Here is a 5310-nt window from a genome sequence, read left to right on the forward strand (position 1 = left end):
AGTAAATCAAGATAAATTTCAAACAAATTATCATTTTCAAGATTGCTTATCTATTACACGAGCCGTAAAAAAATGTCTAAATATTTAGACAGATGAGCGCAACACACACACACACACACACACACACACACACACACACACACACACACACACACACTCTCTCTCTCTCTCTCTTCAACCCTCCCCCTTTCCTAACTACAACCCGCAGGTTTGACAAGTGGGCGTGTGTGGTTTCCGAGTGTACCTCCCGGGATAACCCCTTGCACCAAGGCATGACTACTCCCTCTATCCCCTGAGCATGACTGGAATGAATATATATATATATATATATATATATATATATATATATATATATATATATATATATATATACTGTATATACATATATATATATATTGTGTATATATATATATATATATATATATATATATATATATATATATATATATACATATATATATAATATATATATACTGTATATATATACATATATATATATACATATATGTGTGTGTGTATATATACTGTATATACGTATATAATAAATAAATAAATAAATATATATATATATATATATATATATATATATATATATATATATATATATGTGTGTGTGTGTGTGTGTGTGTGTGTGTATATTATTATTATTATTATTATTATTATTATTATTATTATTATTATCACTAGCCAAGCTACAACCCTAGTTGGAAAAGCAAGATGCTAAAAGCCCAAGGGCTCCAACAGGGGAAAATAACCCAGGGAGGAAAGGAAATAAGGAAATAAATAAATGAGAATCAATTAACAATATATCATTCTAAAAACAGTAACAGCGTCAAAACAGATATGTCCTATATAAACTATTAACAATGTCAAAAACAGATATGTCATATATAAATAATAAAAAGACTCATGTCAGCCTGGTCAGCATAAAAACATTTGCTCCAACTTTGAACTTTTGAAGTTCTACTGATTCAACTACCCGATTAGGAAGACCATTCCACAACTTGGTAACAGCTGGAATAAAACTTCTAGAATACTATGTAGTATTGAGCCTCATGATGGAGAAGGCCTGGCTATTAGAATTAACTGCCTGCCTAGTATTACGAACAGGATAGAATTGTCCAGGAAGATCTGAATGTAAAGGATGGTCAGAGTTATGAAAAATCTTATGCAACATGCATAATGAACTAATTGAACGACGGTGCCAAAGATTAATATCTAGATCAGGAATAAGAAATTTAATAGACCGTAAGTTTCTGTCCAACAAATTAAGATGAGAATCTGCAGCTGAACACCAGACAGGAGAACAATACTCAAAACAAGGTAGAATGAAAGAATTAAAACACTTCTTCAGAATAGATTGATCACCGAAAATCTTGAAAGACTTTCTCAATAAGCCAATTTTTTGTGCAATTGAAGAAGACACAGACCTTATGTGTTTCTCAAAAGTAAATTTGCTGTCAAGAATCACACCTAAAATTTTAAAAGTCATACAAATTTAAAGAAACATTATCAATATTGAAATCCGGATGTTGAGGAGCCACCGTCCTTGACCTCCTTACAATCATACTTTGAGTTTTGTTAACATTCAGCTTCATACCCCATAATTTACACCATGCACTACTTTTAGCTAAATCTCTATCAAGGGATTCACCAACCCCAGATCTACATTCAGGGGATGGAATTGATGCAAAGAGAGTAGCATCATCTGCATATGCAACAAGCTTGTTTTCTAGGCCAAACTACATGTCATGTGTATATAGTATGAAAAGTAATGGGCCAAGAACACTACCCTGTGGAACACCGGATATCACATTCCTTTACTCACTATGGTGCCCATCAACAACAACTCTTTGAGATCTATTACTTTAAAAATCCATAATAATGCTAAGAAACGACCCACCCACTCCCAACTGTTTGAGTTTGAAAACAAGGGCCTCATGATTAACACGGTCAAAAGCAGCACTAAAATCAAGTTATGGATTCATGAGTTTTCCCCACCAAGTAAACTATCTAGAATATCTACAAGTGAACATGATATTACTGGAACAAAACAGGTCTATTGGAAAAGCTTATCAAATCCCGTTTTTCCATTTTAACCAGCAGGTCATAATATGTGCTCCTCTTTCAGTTTCAGATACTGTATTAAGTATAAAATTACCTTAACTAACGGAGATGTATATTCTGAATACACTGCACTTTTCTCCCATATGGTCCATTTTCTGTTTTTGAACAGGGTACATCCATTTTTGTGGCAATGGTAGAGTAATACCTCTCCACAGTTAATACCTCTCGATAACCTTAGAACAACAATAACACAAAGACTTCAGAATCTACCTTTTCATTGTGATAACTCTGAAATAGTATCCTTATGGAAAATAAAAAAGACCCAAACCTTCAAAAAAGGTTTAATAAAGGAGACTTGTTGTCTTAGCTACACATTTAAATTTACCATCAAATCTCAGGATCCTCAGATTTTGGACACCTGAATCTTAATTGAAAAAACAAATGAAATAAAAAAACAAAATAGCAAACAAATACTATATTTAATTATTATATGTTGTTCTGAATTTAAACGGGTGTGTATTTTTTCTGCTCCATTGTTTATGCTTAATCATCATTACAGTAATAAATAATTGATATCAGGTAACACTTATCTAACGAAATAACCGTACCAATCAGAGTTCCTTATCTTGACACTTAAAAGATTTAAAATTCCAATGGTGGATTTGATGCTAACACAAGATGACATTGTATATTTCTCCCCTTTATATTGTTCGCAAACCAATCTCTATTTCTCTAATTCTTCAAAATTGTAAAAATGCATCCTTTCCTCACTCTTATAATTGCCTGATATTGCATATTTACTCTCAACAAAAATAAACTTATTAAATAATTTCTCCCACCCTCTATATTAATCACCAAGAGTGTAACTGTCTCTAGTAATAAGCAAGATGTTTCACATTCTATCACCCTCTCCTTAAGTATCTCTACATCACTTAACCTTGGGAATCAACCACAGATTAGAAAACCTCGCAGTACTGTAGTTTTAAACATAGAGATATCGTGTCGCAGCAACTTAGGTCCTTATTTCCTTTCCTCACTGGGTTATTTTTCCCTGTTGGAGCCCTTGGGCTTGTAGCATCTTGCTTTTCCAACTAGGGTTGTAGCTTGGCTGGTAATAATAATAATAATAATAATAATAATAATAATAATAATAAATTTACAAGAGTAAAAATACCTTTACTTCAGGATTTTCAGATAAAAAGCTTTCTCAAGTGGTCCCATACCACTTGAAAATACATTTAGTATTTTTTTTAATTTGATTTGATTCAATACAGTGATCTGTGTATCTTTCTTTTGGCATTTTCTTTTATATTTATAAATCCTTAAACATTTTTTATTTGGAATCTGTTGACACATACTTTACACCATATAATATGAAGTATCAACTAAATTAAGATCCACTTAACCTTCTTGTGCATTCTTAAATCAATCTGTATACTTTATGGTCACCCACTGAGGAAGTTGATGACACCACTAGAAATTCCACTGTTTGTTTCCTTGGCCTTTCGAATTATTGTGAAGTCAGGGACTATGCTCCCTCAAGCAGGTGTTATCACACTACCTTCTTGTTCTTGCCTCATTAGGGCCAGACTGGTTAGCATCTGCTCTTATGGGCCAGCAAGAAAACATCTCAACAAACACAATAATTCAAATAGCAATGTTGCTCTTCAGTGTCTTCATAACCTGATAGGCCAAACATTTATGAAAAGTACCAAAGGAAACTTAGCCATCAATGAGTGTAATTAATCGTGATGGAAAATTTTAAGTTACCAAAACACCTGGTATATACTAAGAAGTATGTTGAATCCAGTTCAATACTAGAAAAGTACTCAGAGTACATTATCTGCCACAGCAGCTTATTTCTCAAAAACCAGCTTGTCTTTCTCAGAATCAATAAACTGCTAGCCCGTATAACCCGAGGGGTCGAGGCAAGTTTGAAGTCTGTGCGACAACCATGTGCAAAACTGGGGTTAAGGTTAGGGTTAATTCAGTTGACCTATTGCTCGACCTCGACCTTGACCTTTAACCTACTATTTTCAAAATTGAATCACTTCCAAGTATCAACATAATCAATTCCTGAATGCTTTACTACTCTATTAGTAAAATTGGGGCCAGGAAGTTGTTCACAAAAACAAACGGACAAACAGGGGCAAAAACATAACCTCCTCCCAACATTGTTGACGGAGGTAATAACGACAGAGCATGGTCTTAATCATACACTCCACTATCTACTGAACAATAAAATCTTTACCAGACCTAACGAATGTGGGAGATTACATATCTACTTAATCCCTCTACAGTCAAAAGGTCTTTGGGTTACACCTTAGGAATGTGAGAGTAGGCAGGTCACCAGGTTAAAGAGTCAGAGAAATTCTCCACAATCTAGCCCATTCAGATACCATACACACAGGAAATGCTACCCAGTTATACCAATACTAGCCTACTACCTAGCAGCATCTCCCTTGTAATTCCAGTAACTACTGGGGCATTTCCCTTCTTTAAAATACGAAACCTTACTCTTACCCATTTCCTCATTAAAACATTAACCCTCTCATCAATTGCGCCATCATTTGAACACCTCTCTTTTATATTCTGCATTCAACAACTCTCCAAAAACATTAACTCAAATGACAAAAAAAGAATATTCTCTTCAGACTAATTTATTTCATCATTAGATCAATTAAATATTTAGAGGATTTACTTAAAGGTTCAAAAGTCCCTAATGACTAGCAGAGACAAGGGACAAACTGATCATATACAATTGTGATCAGTACCCAAAAGAATGCACTAGAGTTAGGACCAAACATTCCTGACAATCTTCAACAAGCAAAGCTGATGACTAACCAGTAAGTCTATGGGCTCCCAAGCATTCTACTGTATCTCAAGCTCAAACGGAAGGTAAAGTTGTGTTAACTGGGGAAATCTATTATGTGGTTCAAACTAGAAATTTCACTAGACTACGACAACTCTCGAGTTCATAAACTCCTAAAATAAATTTGTCGCCTACCAACCTATTCTCTATCACTTGATTTTATTAATTCTCATTATCTGGATATATCTCAGTCTATACAATCAACAAAGATTTATTGGCTTTTAATGTTAAGAGATAAGAGGGATACTTCACCTTCATGGTACATAACAAGAGAAGCAAAGCGTCTACATCTGCATCTAAACGGGTAACATAAAAAAAAAGTAATTTTCCTTATCAATCCTCCTTGAATGATAAGAAGGTATTACAAAACA

This window comes from Palaemon carinicauda, chromosome 37, assembly GCF_036898095.1.
Source record: "Palaemon carinicauda isolate YSFRI2023 chromosome 37, ASM3689809v2, whole genome shotgun sequence".
NCBI classification, from domain to species: Eukaryota; Metazoa; Arthropoda; class Malacostraca; order Decapoda; family Palaemonidae; genus Palaemon; species Palaemon carinicauda.